The sequence below is a fragment of the Alligator mississippiensis genome, chromosome 3 (genome assembly GCF_030867095.1).
Source record: "Alligator mississippiensis isolate rAllMis1 chromosome 3, rAllMis1, whole genome shotgun sequence".
Lineage (NCBI taxonomy): Eukaryota > Metazoa > Chordata > Crocodylia > Alligatoridae > Alligator > Alligator mississippiensis.
In genome coordinates this window covers 43700085-43721959 of record NC_081826.1, presented here as the reverse complement: position 1 = coordinate 43721959, position 21875 = coordinate 43700085, and positions in this window count along the sequence as shown.

The following is a 21875-nucleotide window of genomic DNA, read 5'->3' as shown; positions in this document are numbered from 1 at the left end:
TACAAGTAAATATTAGTTAGCCAAGGTTTAAAACATCTAGTGAACTACAGTACTAAATGCAATATATTTTCTCCTAACATTACTTTTATACAGGGCCTAATGGGAGCTTGGGAGACAAACAGGCTACAGGATCAGACCTGTTTTTCAGGGAATTAAACTGTATTGCAATGACTCTCTGTTTGCAAAGGTGAGGCCTCATCTGTGAACACTTTACTAGCCAGAGCGGGTCATTCATTGAAAGCTACATAACCACAGGATTGGTCCCACATTAAGTCGCAAGCCCCAAGTCAAGAAAGAAACATGGCACGTTACAAAGCCGTACTTGTCACTGTATAGCATGTTGACACTGAAGGCTAACACTGAAATTTGACTAAAGAAGGTACCTTCAGGAATGAAGATGAGACAGGTCACTGCTGATGTGTATGTGGAAAACCCTGGCTGTTTCTCAGGGCTGAGTGGTGTAAATCAGGGAGTAAGATTCCAAACATAGAGCTGACATGCAAATAAAAGCAATACTTGGATTCTTCATTCTTTTGACTCATTTAACACTAGATATCATGGCTTCTAGATATCATGGAAGTGAAATCTGAAGAACTAAGGCCTTGTTTGCACTTACCTGCCTCTGCCACTTACTTGCCAGGAGTTTGACTGCCAGATAGTTTGGCAGCAGGCAGACAGCAGCTGCCACCACCGAGCCAGCAGTATGTGGATGTTCATCTCCATGTAGCTCCACTGTAGCTCCTTACTAATAGCTCCTTACTAATCCTTTACTAATCACTTTTGTGATTTCTTAGGAAGCAGAGATTGGAGCCATCTGCACTCATTAAGTTGAATACATTTATTAAACACACATAAATAAGCAGCTTACTTACAGCCCAGGGTGGAAGCTTTGCCTTATCACAGGACAGACTGAAGAAAGGAGACCCAAAAGCCTCTTGAGCAACCTGTATTGGTGCTTTTCATACCTCGGGACTCTTTGAGCTAATGAGTCCCATATGTATACCCCTCCATTCTTCCATTATGCTACTGCGTGTGTTGAACTACATTATACTCTGAGAAAGTAGCAGCTTTCCGGTCGAGCAAAATATATACTTGCTGTGCTTAAACTAAGACCTAGTGGTTAAAACCAAACATGCTTAAGCTCTTCAAAGCTGGGGTCTGAAGGAGTACTAGCAAACTCCACCTCAGTGCTAGACTGATGAGTTGCATGGTGCCTGTCTTGCATGGTCTCCATTTTTCAGATTGTAACCATCATTAGCTTCCTCAGTGAGCACCTCTCCTTTTAGAACCGTGTGTGTGTGTTGGTGCCTGTGGTACCTATGCTTGAGGTGCTTGGTAACTAAAGAGCAAGTGGCAGAGATCAGGGGAAAAGGCAGTGGGGAAAGGCAATAAGAGTGGCAGAGATCAGGAGAAAAGGCAGTGCGGACAAGGCAATAGCAGTGGCAGAGATCTGGGGAAAAGGCAGTGGAGATACGGCAATAGCAAAGAAACAGGGGTTTGCAGGCAGAGAGGAGCTCAGGACAGCTGGAGCCACAGGAGCATGGGACCGGTGCTGGAGGTGGCTGTGAGCCAGAAGCAGGAGAGGGAGAAATGAGACACAAGTTAGAGGGGCGAGGAACAGAGATTGGAGCAGGGCCGGAACCGTAGTAAAGCAAACCCCAACTCAGGAGTCCAAATAACATTTTTATTAAATGAACACTGTACTGTACAGCTTGGTTTTCACACACACTCACACAAGCACTCCCACACACACTCACAATGGTAGGAGGAGAAAGAGACTCAGTGGAAGGGCTGGAGTCCAGGTAGGGGAGAGAAACAGAGTCCAAGTCCTTGGTTGAAGAAAGGGTGGGGGAGATAACTACCTATCCTGGGCTGTGAGTTGATCGTCGATGGTCAGTCAGGGTCTTCTCCAGTAGGTGTTGTCCAGAGGGGGGTCACCAGCAGGGCTTCTGGGTGGATGGGTGGTGTGACATGGCACTGGTCCAGATGGAGAGGGCATCCCAAGGAGTCAGTCTTCATTACCCCTTTTATGGGGCAGACTACCTCTGATCTCCTACGGGGAGGGCCTGTCCAGACAAGGTCAGTCCTGTTCCAGAGAGCTCCAGGTGTTCTTACTGACTATGTGCAGCCTGGCACAATGGTGGGTTGCTTCATCTCTTGTTTCTTGAATGCTGAGGGTGGTTCCAAGGGCTGGGTCCTTGGTCTGGGTATTGGTGTTGATGGTAGGGTGATTTAGTAGAGGAGTCCTGCTATCACTGTGTTTTGCTCATCCATTCACTCTTTTGTTTCAGGCATGCAAGGTAAACCAATTTGCACGGGAGAGGTTACAAACTTAAATGTGAGTCATAATTGCAACATACTTACACAACAGGGCATGGGGACAAGATGGAAACCTGACACAAAATGGATACTTGACATCACTCATGCCAGCCCACATTACAGGCCTAAATCATACAGTGTTAACATAGAGACACTTAAGACACAATAACCGTATGGTGTAATACATTACAGTAATCCAACACAGAGCAAAACACTATTACAATAGCTCATGGTTACTATAAAAGGGGACTTATGTACACAGGGTTTCAACTTAGCTTATAACTATATATATATATATATATATATATATATATATATATATATATATACACCCATAGGGAATAGAGGAGGAGAGAGAAAAGGCAGAAATGATGGGGAAAAGGGGATAACACATAAGTTAAAAAAAAAACAAACCCTGGGGAGTTTGCTACAGAAACGTGCTGTAATGGCAGGACAACTACCACAGGAAGCAGAGCATATGTCAAGATTCCTGTGTCAGTGGGTGACTATCCTAGGCTGCCTATACACATGCTTGTGGGTGGGCTGGGGCAGTTCAATTAGAGTGGTTCCTGGACAGCCGCTTTTATAAAAACTGTTCACCACCACATGTATTAAGCCCCTGCATGTTTTAAAATGGCCACAAGATGCTTTATCTAAAGCTGTTTTGGCAAGGTTTAGATAAAGCACCCAAATGGCCCTTTAAAAATGCTTGGGGGCTTAATACGTATGAGCATTAATACGCTCGAGCATTTTAATTAGAATGCAAATGAGCACTTGCATAGGCAGCCCTAGCGACTCCCACCCACAGATGTTAGAATTGTGCTGTAACTCGGTGATTACTTCTGCAGTTCTTTTTTTTTTTTAAAGGTTTTTTTTTTTTACTGTGCGTACCAAGCTACAAGAACAACTCCTTTTGTGAGGCTGGGGAGGAAGTGGTTTTTGTGAGGCTTGGGGGGAGTTTGTTTTGGAACCGGGAAGGGGGGGGGGGGCTGCTTTTGTTGTATTGGTTTAGTTCATAAAGTTCACGACTCTATTTTTGAAGTTGCAAGACATCCTCTGCAGAACTTATTTAGCTGCTGGTTGAAGTCCAGGCCTAGCACAATCATGTCTGATTTATCTGAGGATATTGTCGAAAGTTTTATTATTAATCTGCACCAAGTCATGCTCATATTGCTACACCACATTCCCTTTTTAGTTTCTTTGTTTCAGCTTCCATCTAGTCCAGAAAATTAATGGGCATCACTTTCTGTAAAACATGGATGCAGACTTTCTTAGCCCTCAGGTCATATACTTTTATCTGAGCTGTTAATTTTACCCCACAGAGGATATTGATTTTGAATCTACCAATAATTTTGATTAAACTATTGTAATTTTAACTTAACATTCACATTCTCCACCTTTTAAACACAACTCTGTGCTCACTAGATTCCAGTTTAACTTTTCTTGAGAGTGAAGTTTCAATTAAATATTTTCTGAAGATGGCAAATCAAATTTTGTAACATTAACACAGTAAATACTGCTAGATATACCTTTGCTGCTTCTCCTTTTTCTGGGATTAGGGGGCTTACTATGCTCCTTTGGGGCATTTATATATGTGCTCCAAGCATGGGCAACTGGTGCCACCTTAGTCAGGAAGGCACGTGCCCCCCCAGTGACCAATCAGCGACTGGGGGGGTCCCCCTGTGGCCAATCTCGCTGACTTGTGGAGAGGGTCCCTCTGCAGCAAAACTCACTGACTGGGAAGTGGCTATGGCACTCCCAGAAGTGGCCATGGTACTAGATCCGGTGCTTCCACTCCCCAGCCATCGCTCGCAGGGGAGACACTAGTGCTCCCACCTGCCCCCCCTGCCCATCGCCCAAGCGGGGAGCATGGCCAGTCAGGGTGTGCACCAGTGCTCTCAGGGAGTGCACGTACACCCCTTACACGTCGGAGGTGGGTGTGTGTGGGAGGGGGATGCTTTAATTAGATCAGTCCCAAAAGCTGCTCTAATTAAAGTACACGGAGCGTCACATGCATCAGTGTCCCCATGCTGAAAAATGGCAGTGGGGATGTTTTAATTAAACCATGTTCCAGAGCAGGGACACTGATATACATGATGCTGGAGTCTGCTGGAGTGCAGTAATTACCACAATCCAGCAGACTCAATTAATCAAGTCTATTCTGATGTTTTGTAATTACAGCATGTCAGAGCAGCCTCAATGCACATATATAGGCACCCATAGTTTGTATATTTAACTAATTCTCCACAACTTTGTGTTATATGGGAGATGCATGGTTTGGCATATTTGCATATATTACCATTGCCATTTAGCCATTGATGGCCATTTACCCATTGATAGAGTAATTAAAATAGCTGCAAGATTTCAGTAATATCATATTGACCTTATGGATGCACCGGAGTCCATGAGATGCTTGGCAGAGTTGCTACTCCTTGCCATTTAACTTGTAGAGTTTCAATTTTAAAATATTTGCTCCCTGCATTATGGTCACTACCATGCTGGTATTCAGTTTTTTAATTAAAGAATGAATATGACATGGAGATTTTAATTCCTCTTCAAATGCAAAGTGGTGTTTGCCACTTTATTTTTGGTCACTTCCACATCAGTGGAAATAATGCTCCATGCCAGCTCTTGTTCCTCCTGGGGCTTTAGCTACTATACTACCATATTTTCTCGCATATAGCCCGCACACTGATATAACCCGCACCAATGTATAACCCACGGAAAATTGTATTTTCGGAAAATAGTCCGTGTATAGACCGCACCCATGTATTCCCCGCACCTGACAGAGTCGGTACTGGGGGCGATTTTAAGCCTATTAAGCCTGAGAGGTGCTCTGCCTACTACAGGCCTTTATACAGTAACGTTTAGTCATTAATTATTACTAGAATGTTCTCCATTTGAGTGCTAATTATTACTGTCAATTTATAACATCTGCTCAAGTGTGCTTAGAAACTCCAGTCAGTAAATACGACCAACTGCCTACGAATTTACCTTACCTCCTGACCTCCCTATCTCACTAATTTCATGTATAGTTTTAGCTACATGTAGAATGTATTATAGATAACTGCATTTCTAACTTAATTTTAGTATAGTTAATGGTAGAATACAGTAATAAAATAAGCAAAATCGGTTGTTGTCCACATGCCTTAATTAGTAAGCAACATATGAAGCTGAAACGAATGACCTTGTGATAGGTTGTTGCGAGCATTAAGACTTCAAAAGACATGTGAAGTCTCTTTTAAATCTGGACTTAAGCAATTCCCAAGGTAATTACATGACTACCGCAGGGTTCGATCCTACCCTTGCATACTTCATTTGAAAATGCCCAAGAGAAAACTGTACACATGCGACTTTAAACTGTCTGTTATCGATTACGCCAAGAAACAAGGCAATTGCACAGCTGGTCGAGAATTCTCTGTGGATGAAAAATCGGTGTGAGAATGGCGAAAAGAAGAAGACATTTTGAAAACTCTGAATTTGAGAAAGCGCGCTCGCAGAGCTAAGCATTGTAAATGGCCAACTCTAGAAGCTAACCTGAAAGAGCGGGTTGTTGTGCAACGAGAAAGCAACAAAGTTGTGTCAACCATTGCTATTTGGCAGAAGGCCCGTGTGATGGCAAATGAGATTAAAATAACATAACTTTGGGGGTGGATGCAATTGGGTACATAAATTTATGCACAGAAATAATTTAGCTGTTTGTTTATGAACTACTGTAGGGCAAAAACTGCCAGATGACTGGGAAGAAAAATTAACAAAATTTCGCAATTTTGTGCATAAGGAGTGCAGAGTGCATAATTTATGTCCTGCAGACATAATTAACATGGACGAAGTACTGATTTCATTCAACATCCCAGCAACTCGTACAGTTGATCAACATGGTAAAAAGATGATTGCAATATCAACAATGGGCCATGAACGAACAAATTTCACCATTGTGCTAGTGTGCACCACAAGTGGTGTAAAGTTAAAACCGATGGTTATTTTCAAATGGGTAATGATGTCCCGAGAAAAGATCCCAAATGGAGTTGCAGTTATTTGCAATAAGAAAGGGTGGATGAACGAGGATATAATGAAAGAATGGACAGAACGGTGTTTTCGAACACAGCAAGGCGGGTTTTTCACGCCTAAATCTTTGCTAATATTTGATGCAATGGCAGCGCATAAACACTCTAGTGTTCAGAAACAAATAAATAAAGCCGGAGCGCATATTGCTGTCATTCCTGGAGAACTAACCTGTAAGCTCCAACCATTGGATATCTCCGTCAACCATTCGTTCAAATGTTTCATGAGAAAGGAGTGGGAAAAGGAGTGGGAAAGGAGCCAGGGTGTTCATTCATTCACCCCATCTGGAAAACAGCAATGAGCCACCTACACAGAAGTTTGTAACTGGATTGTTGCGGCCTGGAGAGCTGTGAAACCAAGCTCTATAATCAATGGCTTCTTTAAAGCTGGAATCCTGGATGGTGCATCAGGTGAGGAGTCAGACTACACCAATTCGGAAGACTACAGTGATGAACTTGATGCCGCTGCTTTTGTAGATGCGTATTTTGACGAATCAAGTTACAATACGGACTTTGAAGGTTTTCCAGCCAGCAAAGAAGAAGAGGCACCCAATTGGGTTTGAACGTTATTCAGACATTTATATGTTTTAATTTTCATTAAAGACTGTTTTAATGGTTTCAATAAAAAATGTGATTTTGTAGCATAAGTTTTTTACTATTAATGTTGTGATAGCGCACCTTTAGCCAGTAGTTAAGCAACACTTCCCTGCTTTTCCTATCTGGCGTCTTACTTACTTTTTGAGCTACATTAACAATTTAAAAAATACTGGTACATTTTACAGTCCATATCTTTTATTTATAAATTGAAACAAACTATATACATTTGTATTTATAATTCAGTCGATTTAATGAATTCAACTTCTTTCTATCGGCATTGGGTGGACCAGCTATAGCACTTGTATCATCATCGTCCAGTATGTCGTATAACCTGGAAATACTATTCAAACAATTATTAATGCACTTATTAACTTCCGCTACACTTGTTTTTGCATAAATGTCTCTGCATAGCCTGCGCCCGTGTATAGCCTGCACCCATCCGTTATGTTTGTAAAAACTTATATAACCCGCAGACTATAAGTGAGAAAATACAGTAATTTTTTCACTTGCCTTCTGCAGTTTGTTTAGGTAATACCTTTATTTTTCCATCTATTTCAGCCTTCAAAGGTTGAGGCTCCTCAAAAGAAGGAACGTACAGGAAAGGAAAAGACTCTGCATTGCCTCAATGAGGCTGGGTGATGGCCAGTGATGAACCAAGAGGTTTCTCAGTAATTGCTTGCCTTTTGCTTCCGTTAATGCAGAAGTGGGTAAAAGTTATGTTGGTCATATGTACCTTAGTGACCGGTCCTTGGACCTGAATACAAACAGACTATTGGACCAGTGCTGAAAAATAAACTGGTACCCATTCATCATTGGAGATTCCTTTTAACCGTTTTGCTAAATGATCTTTGATTATTTGGTTAACCTGTTCATTTTGTCTCCTAGACTGGAAGTGTAAGAGAGACTGGGGCATCCTTGGCTGAGTTGAACAGTAGTCTTTGTGAAGTTTCTGGTTGCTGCAAGTCACCTGAAAGTGTGGTCTGTTGCATCCGGGGTTTGCCTCTTTGATTACAGGGACAGTTGTTATATTAAATAAACATATGGGTGTGGAAGCATTTTAGTTCCCAAAAGAAAGGGTGATACTTGTGAGTATTCAATGTACAAGGAAAATATTTGAGTGACTTGTGAGATACAAAATTGTAATCCACTTTTACATTGTTTAACAGAATGTTTTCCAGTTTGCCCAAAATAACTGTTGCTGATATAATTTATAAAGCCAGATCAATCACAAGACTTTTGTCCACATCTCCAAAGCAGGATATTGAATAAACCATATCAATTACTTAATAGAAAGAGACCAGGAATAAAATCATCCATCCCCTATACACTGTTACAATGTCTTCCTGGAATGTGAGAGATGGAACAGAGGAGTAGAAAAGGATGCTGGCTGCTTGTGCTTCTGAAGAGGTGTGTCCTACATGGATGGTCCTAGTTGCTTGGTCTCCTGCAGTGTGATCCAACTACTCCCCACAACGTTTCATGTGCATTTGCTTAATTTTTAAGGCTTAACCCTAATAAAATATTATACTTCATTAATATCATGCATAACTCACTATAGTACCTGTTTCTTTACAAATATGGGTATATATACTAGTTTTTAAATTAATGGGAATTGCTCTTGTAAAACTAAAAGCAGAATTTAGTCATTAATGACTGGTTCTCCTTGTGAAGTGCAAAGGATATTTTTGGTAATATCTTTTATTAGACACATTGCATAGCTAGGAGAGGTATCAGCAAGTGTTTGGGCACAAAGTACCTTTCTTCAGCATTACAGATTGGGTTCTCTTTGGATAAGCATTTCCAAATAGATGGGCTCAGTATGCAAGTTGCGAGAGACATGATACCATTTGCTTTACTGCAGGGTGAACACAGTCCGCTTGCTCATGCTTCAGTTTTTCAAGGGCATCTATAATAATTTTATCTAAAACTCATTATCTCATGAGAACCAAAATGTACAAACCAGCTCACATTTAGTCATTGGTGAAGACAGCTGCCCACCATCTCCAGGATTTTTTCTAGAAATTTTTCACTAACCTAGAATTGGTCTATGAAAAGGAAGCTTTGTACATCTTATCTTTGACTATTCTACTTGAAACAAAAATATTCATAGTTCCACACATCCTCTGACAATTTTGCAGGACAGAAAAAATTGGGCAGACGCATTGCTGTGTTCCTGTGTGTGCAATATCTAGTTTAAATAGATAGAATAATTTAATATCCTACTACACAGTGTCATAAAGTAAATATTAGATTATCAAATAGGTATTCCAGTGACATATCTCCTGTTCATAAGGAAAGCAATGCAGATTTACACCCACAGGACAGATCATTTCAGGTGGTTAGTCAGTTGTTGAGTCAACCAATAGATAAGTTGTCATCCTGTAGGCATTCGTCAGGTCAGTAATCATTACTTCACTTAGACCCCTTGAATGAATAAGCATCTGCAAAAGCTGACTCAACTTTATTGCAAGGCTGCTGCACATGTAGATGGTGAATGAGTGACGGGTTAGGTGGAAGTTCTTGAAACAAGAAGTACTTGCTCCCACAGGCTTTATGCAGACAGGGTTTATTATAGAATTTTTAGTTTTTAACCAAGGAAAAAAACATTTATTTCATAGTTTCATAGTTGGTAGGGTTGGAAGGGACCTGAGCAGATCATCAAGTCCGACCCCCTGCCATGGTAGGAAAAAGTACTGGGGTCAAACGACCCCAGCAAGGTGTTCGTCTAACCTCCTCTTAAAGACCCCGAGGGTAGGAGCCAGCACCACTTCGCTTGGAAGTTGATTCCAGATCCTAGCCGCCCTGACTGTGAAGTAGCGCCTCCTGATGTCTAGTCTGAATCTATCCTCTGCCAGCTTGTGACCGTTATTTCTTGTCACTCCTTGTAGTGCTTGGGGGAACAGGGACTCCCTGCTGGTCCCCCCGACTAGTTTGTAACAGGCCACTAGATCCCCCCTCAGCCTTCTCTTGTAGAGGCTGAACAGATTCAGGTCCCTTAGCCTCTCCTCGTAGGGCCGGCCCTGCTGCCCCCTGATCATGCGGGTGGCCCTCCTCTGAACTCTCTCCTTGCTGTCCACATCCCTCCTGAAGTGCAGTGCCCAGAACTGGACGCAGTACTCCAACTGCGGCCTGACCAGTGTCGCATAGAGGGGGAGGATCACCTCCTTGGACCTGCTTGAGATGCATCTGTGAACGCATGACAAGGTGTGGTTGGCCTTCCTGACCACGTCTCCACACTGTCGGCCCATGTTCATTTTGGCATCATAATGATCCCAATTTCCTTTTCTGCCTCTGCACTGACAAGAAGGGAGTTCCCCAGCCTGTAGGTATGCTGCTGGTTCTTCCTCCCCAGGTGCAGCACCTTGCACTTGTCAGCGTTGAAACCCATCCTGTTCTCATCTGCCCACCTCTGTAACCTGTCTAGGTCCAATTGCAGCCTATTCCTCCCTCTAGTGTGCTCACATCCCCCCACATCTTAGTGTCGTCAGCAAATTTGAATAGGGTGCTTTTTACCCCCTCATCCAAGTCTCTGATGAAGATGCTGAACAGCGCGGGTCCAAGGACCGAGCCCTGGGGGACCCCACTGCCCACATCCCTCCAGGTCGAAAATGACCCATCCACCACCACTCTCTGGGTGCGGCCCTCCAGCCAGTTAGTGACCCACTTGACTGTGTAGATGTCGACACCACAGTCCCTTAGTTTTTTAATGAGAATGGGGTGAGAGACAGTGTCGAAGGCCTTCCTGAAGTCCAGAAAGACTACGTCCACTGCTACCCCTGCTTCTAAGGCTTTTGTGACCTGGTCATAGAAGGCCACCAGGTTGGTCTGACAGGACCTGCCTCTAATGAAGGTTGCCCCTAAGCGTAACCTCCCCTGCTGGAGGTCATGTTAAAATCTGCAGTTATTAATTTGTCATGTTAAAATCTGCAGTTATTAATGCAGCACACCCTCTTTAAAAATGAACCAAGATAAAACATTAATAATAGAGGATGCTCTTTCTAATGATGTGTATCAATTTGCTGCATCATATTAATAAAACATCTGTTCCCACTGTTGGGATTGTTAAAATCAGGATTTTGCTATAAACAGGATGTACTGTGCTAGATTAATCATTAAACCATTTACCTGAAATCCAAGCAGAATATGCACCCTACCTTTTCACCAGAAACAGCAAGAAGTGAGAGGTGCAAACAAAAGTATGTTCAGCCCATTGTATAGAAAGGTCCCTGCTCCTACTCCCTTGTGATTGGATAAGCATTCATGGTCTGTCCAGAATGTATGGGTGACAAAACAACTTGGACACTGGTGAACAGACATCACTGTCATGAAATGTGTGCTTCTTAGCAGCAAGGGATTTGGTTGCTCTCGTTAGCTGGCACTGACATTGCTGCCTCATAGCAGGTGAAATCCTGGCCCAGTTGCAGTTAATGGCACAACTCCCATTGACTTCAAGAGAGCTGGATTTCAGCCATCAAATTTCTCAAGAGCAGGAGGTTCGGGCTTGATGCACAAGAAAAGCATAAGCACTGCTATGGTCTGTGCTGTAATCTCTATTTTTATGCACCCTGGTTAGGTTCCCAGGCCCCAGGATAGGTCCCCAAGCCTTGATACAACGCATGTGGAGAGTTAATTCAATGCATGTGTTTCACAGGAGCTGGCATATTGAGCAGGGGCTGCCTAAACTGGACATAAGGAAATGCTAAGGGAAAGGCTTAGGTCTCACTCCTCCCGACCATTCAGAAGTTGGACACTTGACTATGGGCTGAAGGTAAGTGCATATCTCTACTTGGGATTCAAAATTAGAAACTTCCACTAAGGAGAGGGGTGACTGCCTCTGCTTTCAAAGACCAAAGGATCTCAAATGCAGAAGAAGGATTTGAACCTGAATATCCCACATCCCTGTGAATATGGTAACAGCTGAGCTGTTGGATAAAAGCAAGGGCTGGTCCTGCTGTCAAGCACATGTTTGTCAGACATTGCTCTAAGCCTATCTATGAGATCAGGCCACAGGTAAAATTAGCAGGAAATGACTGTTTTGTGACTTTTGCCAAAGATAAGTACCTGGCTGCCACATGCTGGCAGGACTTAGTTGCACACATGCCTGGTGGTGGAGAGGTATGCACCCAGGGACCTTTACCAGTAAAAATATAGGTATGAAAGGAAGTTAGCAACCTAAAGGGTTTGGTGAGGGATGGGAAGTTGTGAATATCCTTAGTACCTCAGAGCCATGAGGACTTGGGTGCCTAAAGAAGCATTTGGCCTTGTGAATTAAGCCTCGAACATGCAACAGTAGCTGAATGCCTTAGCAGCAAGGAGTGGTGCCATAGCACTAAGTTTTTACTAAGTGAAAAAAAATAGCTGATCCAGTCACAGGTGGAACTAAATGTGAATGTAGAAAAGTGCTTTTGCCAGATGTTTGGTAGGTAAGGCTGAGAATTTCACTGGTATACTGAAGACTCAGCATGGAAGCACCTCACAGCAACACTGTTATAGAGACAAGTTTCACTCCCAGTGAGAGGAAGGTAAATAATTATAATGGCTCTCAGTGCACAGAGGAGACATATTAAATAATTTAAGTAAGTGGGGGCTTTACCTTTGACTTCCATAGGGCCAGGATTGGCTAAGCAACCTGGTCAAGATCATCTGGAGTTAGGGGGCAGAAAAGGAATAAAATTGTGGAACCACTTGACTCTTAGACCTGTGCTCTTAGTGTGTAGGTAGGCTCTGCTTTACACACCTAAGCAGGATTCTGTTTCCCTTTGTGCACCTCAGTGGCAGTTTTTTAGCTATGTAGGTGATACTGGTGTCACTTACACACAAGTTGGACATATATTTTTCTTGCAGGGTGGACATGTAAGTGTGTACACATAGACTTAGCAAATGCAGCATGCTACATTTGCACCCATTGTAGATGCATACACGCACCTAAATTGTGAAAGTATAGCTGGCCAGAAACCTGTGGCTAAGCTATTGGAGGAGAGGTTTTTCATGTTTTACCTTCAGTAGCTGAATGGTTAGGGCACTTACCCAAAGACCCAGATTCTATGCTTCCCTCACCAAGAAAGGGTTGAATCTGCCTCTGTTTTGACTTCCCAGAAGATTGCTTTAACCACAGTGCCATGGATTAAGCATTATCCAGTCCCTCTACTGGAGCTTCTTTTGTAAGTATCCCCCTGGGCAGCAAAGAGACAGGGATGTATGGAGCCAGAGGGAAGTAGATAGGGCACACAAAAGAAAACAGAATTCCACCCTAAGTGTGAGTATTCCCTGCTTATTTCCTCCTGTAATCTGAATGCCATGTTTACACAGTATGTCTAAGTGGCCCATTCCCTTTCTTTCCTTTGCACGCTATAGTGATCAGGGTTGGTCTCTGCACGGAACCAGTTCTACACTCAAACTAGACATTTGAGCGGTTAGCAGCTGACAACCATGTTAACGACTCTTTCGGAACAAGTAGTAATTGCAAGAATGTGAGTTTTAGGGCTCCCATATCCCTTCAATGTTTTATGTTTGCCTAGTGATTCCCAGTGCAGTTTCCTCCTGTTTTTGTGAACATTGTGGAAGCTGGATTGCTTTGCTGTCATGAGCTGGGATCTAGACCTGGGGTCTTGGTTCAGGGTACTCACTATTTATCTCTGAGATTATGTTTTGGAGCCCACGCATGATACTACCTCCTTTGGTTTACTTGCTCTGTCACACACTGAAATACACTGTGTTTTTGATGCAGCTTTATTTCCATGGACTTTATGTGCAAAAGAGAATGTATGAGTACACCAACATGATTGCCATTTAAGGAATCATTTGAACTTAAAATTATGAAATACTAAAAATAACCATTAAAACATAAAAGAAATATACTGCCTTGCTGATTCACACAGTAAATGATTAGCCAAGTGAGGAGACATCTTACAAGTTTGTTTATGGCTATGTTGACCTACCATGGTTTTATTGTCCTAACTACCTGATAACAGACCACTGCTACAAAACAATTAAAATCATAACAGTGGTTGTTGTGTTGTACGTCAGTATGGAAGCTGGGGACAGTATAGAAGCAGTCTCTTAATTAGCTATAAGTGGAACAGAAGTTGATTTTCTACACTGCCAGATATCCTTAAAATCTTTACAGAGTGTTAACGACTTAAGTTAGGACAGTCTGCACTTGGAAATTATATTGTATTAGAACACAGGCAGGCCAACGTGATGGTAAAAAAATTGAGGCTTGATCCAAAGTCCCATTAAAATCAATAGAAAGACACCCATGAATTCAGTGCATGCAAGGATGGTCACATTTAAGTGTGTCAGTTGGTCAAGGTTAACTCCAAGATCTGCAGTCACTCAATGAAATATAAATACCACCTTCCTTGTCTACACATAGGTCTCAGTTATGTTTAACATCATGTTTACATTGTGTCATCTCCCCTGGATGGACAGCCTCCAAATAATACCATATTGCATCCTGCCTAGTCCATCCTGTGCAACCCTACTGAGGTAGGCTATAAGCCAGGTCAGAACGTTGGCCTTTTATTGTTGAAAATGAATGGAGCAGCCAATCTAAATATTATATTTTGATTTACTTACATATTGTTTGTTAAGATTTAGCAATGGGTTGAGCAGCGTTAGGAGCCTGTGATGTTTCCTATCATAAGAGGAAAACAACATATATTAGATAGAAATGCTCTGGAGCTTCAGAGCAAGGACCTGCTTTAGGGCTCTGCCTTGTTTTTATATTGGATGGGTAGCACCAGGTTCTGGCACGAGTCTTGTGACCTGGGCAATCACAGTCTCTGGTACAGCGGCATGTCATTCAAGTCACCATAGGGCACATCTCTGTGTATTCAAGAACAAGTGCATCTCTGCAAGCAGGAAATCCTGACTTTTGCTGCTTACACAAACATACCCCAAGGTTCCCCAGGGCCCGTCTATTTAAGAGAGGAAAGCTAGGCAGGTGCTCCTGAGGCTTAAGGGGCACCCCAAGCCCTAAGAGAACACATCGCCCATTTTCTTATACCATCAATGGGCAGGACAATGGATGACATGTTTTTTTCCCCAATGAAGTGGATCAGCTATACCCGGCACAGCTGATCCATTTCATTTGGCAACATCTAGTTCTACCCTGGGTAGTGGAAAATGCTAGGCAGAACTTCTGCACCCCTTGGGAGTCCATTACTTTAGCCTAAATAGGAAGGGTTTAGCATCAAGTAAAGGACAACAAGAAATTGTTTTTTAGATATATTGGGACTAAAAGGAAGGCCCAGGGAGGAATAGGACCACTGCTAAATGGGCAGAAACAATTGGTGACAGATAGGGGGGACAAGGCTGAACTCCTCAACGAGTTCTTTGCCTCAGTGTTCCTAAGTGAGGGGCACGATAAGTCTCTCACTGGGGTTGTAGAGAGGCAGCAGCAAGGCGCCAGACTTCCATACGTAGATCCTGAGGTGGTGCAGAGTCACTTGGAAGAACTGGATGCCTTTAAGTCGGCAGGCCCGGATGAGCTCCATCCGAGGGTGCTGAAGGCACTGGCCGACATCATTGCAGAGCCACTGGCGGGAATATTTGAACGCTCGTGGCACACGGGCCAAGTCCCAGAAGACTGGAAAAGGGCTAACGTGGTCCCCATTTTCAAAAAGGGGAGGAAGGAGGACCCGGGCAACTATAGGCTGGTCAGTCTCACCTCCATCCTTGGTAAAGTCTTTGAAAAAATTATCAAGGCTCACATTTGTGAGAGCCCGGCAGGGCAAATTATGCTGAGCGGAAACCAGCATGGGTTTGTGGCGGGCAGATCGTGCCTGACCAACCTAGTCTCTTTCTATGACCAGGTTACGAAATGCCTGGACACAGGAGGAGGGGTGGATGTCGTATACTTAGACTTCAGGAAGGCCTTCGATACGGTATCCCACCCCATACTGGTGAACAAGTTAAGAGGCTGTGATGTGGATGACTGCACAGTCCGGTGGGTGGCGAATTGGCTAGAGGGTCGCACCCAAAGAGTCGTGGTAGATGGGTCGGTCTTGACCTGGAAGGGTGTGGGCAGTGGGGTCCCACAGGGTTCGGTCCTTGGACCGATACTCTTTAATGTCTTCATCAGCGACTTGGATGAGGGAGTCAAATGTACTCTGTCCAAGTTTGCAGATGACACAAAGCTATGGGGAGAAGTGGACACGCCGGAGGGCAGGGAACAGCTGCAGGCAGACCTGGATAGGTTGGACAAGTGGGCAGAAAACAACAGGATGCAGTTCAACAAGGAGAAATGCAAAGTGCTGCACCTAGGGAGGAATAATGTCCAGCACACCTACAGCCTAGGGAATGACCTGCTGGGTGGCACAGAGGTGGAAAGGGATCTTGGAGTCCTAGTGGACTCCAAGATAAACATGAGCCGGCAGTGTGACGAAGCCATCAAAAAAGCCAATGGCACTTTATCGTGCATCAGCAGATGCATGACGAATAGGTCCAGGGAGGTGATACTTCCCCTCTATAGGGCGTTGGTCAGACTGCAGTTGGAGTACTGCGTGCAATTCTGGGCGCCGCACTTCAAGAAGGATGCGGATAACCTGGAGAGGGTCCAGAGAAGGGCCACTCGTATGGTTAAGGGCCTGCACACCAAGCCCTACGAGGAGAGACTAGATAAACTGGACCTTTTCAGCCTCCGCAAGAGAAGGTTGAGAGGCGACCTTGTGGCTGCCTATAAGTTCATCACAGGGGCACAGAAGGGAATTGGTGAGGATTTATTCACCAAGGTGCCCCCGGGGGTTACAACAAACAATGGCCACAAGCTAGCAGAGAGCAGATTTAGACTGGACATTAGGAAGAACTTCTTCACAGTTCGAGTGGCCAAGGTCTGGAACGGGCTCCCAAGGGAGGTGGTGCTCTCCCCTACCCTGGGGGTCTTCAAGAGGAGATTAGACGAGTATCTAGCTGGGGTCATCTAGACCCAGCACTCTTTCCTGCTTACGCAGGGGGTCGGACTTGATGATCTATTGAGGTCCCTTCCGACCCTAACATCTATGAATCTATGAATCTATGAATCTAATGTGAAGCACAGGAGCTCTTACAGTGGCTGGCCCCTTAGCCCAATACTGTGATACTGTGCCAACAATGTTATCAGTATAATTGTTGTGATGAGAAGTTATCTTCCACCTTCCTGAATATTTTGTGTCCTTCCTCTCATCTCCCCATGCCTAAGTGACACAAAGCAGCTCTACTGGGCCCAGTACCTTGTCTTCCAAGATTTCCAAGGAGTGCATTCCCAGTGTTAGGTGTATGTGAATTAAATGCAAAGTATATTCATTTATTCCAGTTATTCTCAACCAAGGTGCCAGCATGCTGTGTCTTAACTGTCTTGGGCTCCTTTCAAGGCCAAGCAATGTTAATTCTGTTAGGTGTGCAAATGTGATCCACCAGATAAACCCAGAGATTTCAAATAAGAATCCATAGTTTTAAAAACATGCTGACTGGCTGTGATCTCTCTGAATTCTTTGCAACAGGAGAATTATTCTATTGTTTTTCTGTAGTCACAAAATAAGTGAAAACCAAGAGCTGGTATCCTCCAATGATTTCCAACCACTGATCTTTTCCTTATTATAATCTCTCTTTCATTGTCATCAGTGATCTCTCACAGTCAAGGATGATCACACCCACGGGGCAAGTAAAGGGTGGTAGATGAGTCCATTGATGGCTAAGAAGGCCAATCAGACTCAGACTCCCTGGCAGATGCCACAAGTATTGGTTAAAGGGGGATTGGACCATGGATTTCTTGGTCTTGTTTACTTTCCTTCAGTTTCTGTCATTTTTTTGCCTCCAGGGCAAGTACCTTCTCTCATAAGGCATCACCATGTAGCCCTGTCCTGGGCTACTTTTTTCCAATTTGTGATATCACTGCCACACTTCTCAATGTTCACCTTGAGGGTGTCCTTGAAGTGTTTCCTCTGGTCCCTGTGTATCCTTTGTCCTTGGCTGAGCTGGGAGTATAGCAGTTGTTTTGTTAAACATACATCAGGCATGCACACACAATGCCCTGTCCACCATAGCTGATGTTGAATAATCAATACTTCCATACTGGTGGTGGTAGAGTTGGTGAGGACACTGGCATTTGTGTGATGATCCTCCCACTTTATGCCAAGGATCTTCCAGAGGCAGTGCTGGTGAAGCTGTTCCAGGCTTTTCAGGTGGTCCCTGTAAGTCACGCAAGCTTCACAGCCATAGAGAAGAGTCGGGGTTACTCCAGCCCTATGAAATAGGAGCTTTGCTCGAGTCCTGATGTTGTGATCATTGAACACATGATAATACAGTCTTCCAAAGGAAGAGCTGACATATTGGATCCTGTACTAGATCTCCCCATTGATGTTGGCCTTCTTTGAGGGAGAGCTGCCAAGGTATGCAAAGTTTTCAGCATTCTCCAGCTCCTATCTATCACTGAAGATCTTTGCCAGGGGAGTTAATTGGCCCAGAGCAGGCTGGTGAAGCACCTTTGATTTTCTGATGTTATGGGTCAGTCTCAGGCATTGATACACTGAGAGAAGTGGTTAAAGGCTGTTTCTAGGTCCTCATCAGTATGTGCAACGATAGCACAATCATCAGAGTACAGTACTGAAGTTCTACAATCGTGGTTGATGTGACTTTGGTTTTGGCATGGAGGAGGTAAAGATTGAAAAGGCTCCCATCCATCCTGTATTCATTGCCAGTACCATGTGGCAGACAGTCATGGATGAGCATCTTGATGACTGCAAGAAAGATGGAAAACAGAATTGGTGTGATCCTGCAGCCCTGCTTAATACCAGTTCAAATGCCAAAGGAGCCACTGCATAGGATGGATGCAGTCATTCTGGTAATGAAGGAGTCTTACGATGGTGATAAATTTCCCTGGGAAGCCAAACTTCAATAAGATTTTCCAAAGAGCCTCACAGATAACAGGCTTTGGTCGAAGGCTTTGGTCAAATCAATAAAGGTCATATATAGTTCCTGGTGTTGTTCTCAGCATTTTTCCTGGATCTGCCAGACTGCAAAAATCATGCCCATGGCCCAAATAAATCAATACATTCTTGGAAGAATAAAGGTGTAGAGATGTTATAACAGTAATGTCTTCCAGTTTAATTCTGCTTTCCACTTAAAACCTATCACGATTACATTAAATGAAAGTGGAACATGCCCCTGCATTTGTGTTACTGCTCTGGTCTGTATTTTTAAGCACTATTTTAATAAGAATTGGTCATTTTACATGTTTATAGATTATGTTGTTGTGCTGCTACGTTTATTTTATTCCACCCAGGCTCCATGAACTTCTTCATTGTTGCCTTGGATCCGTCTGTCCTGTGAGTCATGGATTCCACAAGTTATTGCCAGACCTCTGAGGATGACACTGCAGCTATCTTGCTAACATCTATTGCTGTAGCTCTGACTTCATATATTGTCAGTGTAGCACTCTGAGTCACTGATACTTCCTTGGTTGATTTCTAGAGACTTTTTTCTGCTTTTGCTCTCGGGTTCCTTTGTTGCTTGGTTTCATTACTTCTGTGTGGTTCTTCTATTGGGTTGCATGTTTCCAGGTAGCTTTACAGGACCCTTACATTGGTCTATTATTTTACATGTTTCTTGAAAATCATATCTGAAATGAACACACAGCAGGCTAGTTAGGTATTAAGAGTCTGACGTGTCAATATTTACCCAGTATTTAACATACCAATTAAATGTAGTTATTTACCTGCCAGCTGTTATGAATAATGAATGTTTCTGTATCATTTAACCTGATGATAATCAGGTGCAATTGTGTCTCAGATTTCTCTTATGAATGTCAAAATAAAACTGTGGCCCACTCTTTAGATGCTTCTCTCCAAACAGGCAAATTTGAGTGCTTCATACTCTGCATTTGTTTCCTTCCCTGATGACTTTGTTCATCTGTGTCTGTGTTAACTTTTTAGCTAGCAAACAATGAGCTGACTGATTGGGTCCCAGAAGGGCTCCAACTTTTTCTCTGTGTTCTCTACTTGTCCTACATGTAACTGTTCTTTCACCAAACCTGGTCCCAGAATTTCTTTTGGTGGTGGAGTGTCTTGTCCTTCAAATTATGAATTCCTAAGATCTTTCTTATGTACTGAATCAGACTCTAAAACAGTTTAATCGCATCCTTCCTGTCTTTATCACTGACACTTTGAACTGAGATTTTTTTTCTTATATTAAAAGATCTTTTAGGAAAATAGCTTATTTTGACTGAATATAAGGCCAGTTTTTTTTAAGTGACCTTGAACTCATAATTGTATGTGAAAATACCCAGCCACACATAGAGACAGCCTTCACTTAGAAGCAGGGGGGCTAGCAGTCCAAGAGTGGGCAGGTCAAGGGTATGGGGTCCCCATCCAGTATGTGTGGGGGGAGGTGGGGAGGTCAGAGAGCTAAAGATAGCCCAGTCAATGTGGGAGGTAGGAAAACCACAGCCATGGGCCTGGGGCTGAGGTGAGCTGCTGGGCTGTTCCAAACCTGGGGCTGTGCTCCAAATGTGTGCACAGGCATTCCCTGGACCTGATCTACAATCACACAGATCATTTTTGTAGATCAAGTCCCATATGTGCCCATGTTTGCCAGTGCTTCCCTGGGAATGCTATCTAAGTAAGTCAAGGTGGGGGGGGCAGGGGGTGAGGAGGTTAGTGGGTCTGCAGGGTGGTTAGTGGGCCTGGGGAGGTTAGCAAGTCTGCAGAGGGGCTAGTGGGCCCACTGGGATGGGGGTTGGTGGATCCACAGGGGCAGTTGTCCATCTAGGGATGGTAGAGGTGGGGAGGCTACAAATAGCCTGGAGAGGGTTGGGGGTGGGATAGGAAAAGGGCAGCCCTGGTGCTGGTGCTGGGGCAAGTGGCTGGGCTTTCCAGTCCCGGGGGCTGTGCTTTGAACTTACTTGGGTCATACTGGGCATGAATCAGCATTGTCTACATAGTTTACCACCTAGGTGAACTAAAGTTAGATCAGGCTGGCCATATTTTACCCAATCTAACCTTCCAGAACCTATGTATAGATCAGCACTTAGATGGACCTAACCCTAATTAGGTCGATATAAGGCTAGGTACAGGCATTCTAATATCCCAAGGTGGAAGCGATTTAAGTTTCCTGCCTTACCCTAAGTGCCCTAGGTTATATCACTAACGAACAGAACAGATGTTCACCCTTCAGTGGGGGCAGGGCGTGCATGCTGCCTGCATTGGCCAAGGGCAGCAGGTTGAAAGCATTCTCGCATGCCTCCCAGCACATGCCACTGGCTCCCCAGGCTGCTGGAGACTCCTGAGCGCAGCCGAAGCTGATTGGCTGCCAGACATGGGGGAGCACCCCTCCTCCCCTCTACCCTCCCCATCATTGCTCTTTCAGCCACAGAAATGACAGAGAAACACAGAAAAGCAGGGCTAGAAGCATAGGCGGTGGAAGGCCAGGGAGAACGGGACTTAGCCTCCCAAACATGGGCCAGCAGTAGCAGCAGGCAGGGCCACAGAGCAGCCCAGGTGCAGGCTCTGGATGGCTGCAGCAGGGTGGGGGAGGGGCATGCACAGACATGCAGCTGGAGCCTGCAGCAACCTGGCAGCATGCAGAGCACTGCCCAGCACAGCAGGTAAGTCTGTCATGGGGGTGCAGATCAAGGGCCCTGTGTTGAGGGAGGGAGTGGAGCAGAGGTAGGGGCAGGGGCAGGGTCTGGGATGAATGGGTCCCTGGAGCTGGGGCAGGCTATGGGATGCTGGAAGCCTGGGAGGCTCATCCAGGGCCATGGTGGCTGGTGGGGGGAGGCTCCCACTGCTGTGTGCACCCCAGAGGGGGCCCAGGGGGCACATGCCCCTTGGACCTGTGCCTAGAGCAAAGGCGGGTTGCCACTGCATGCTGGGCTCTGGGGATAGAGAAGAGGAAGGGGGAGAAGAGGGAAAGGGGCTC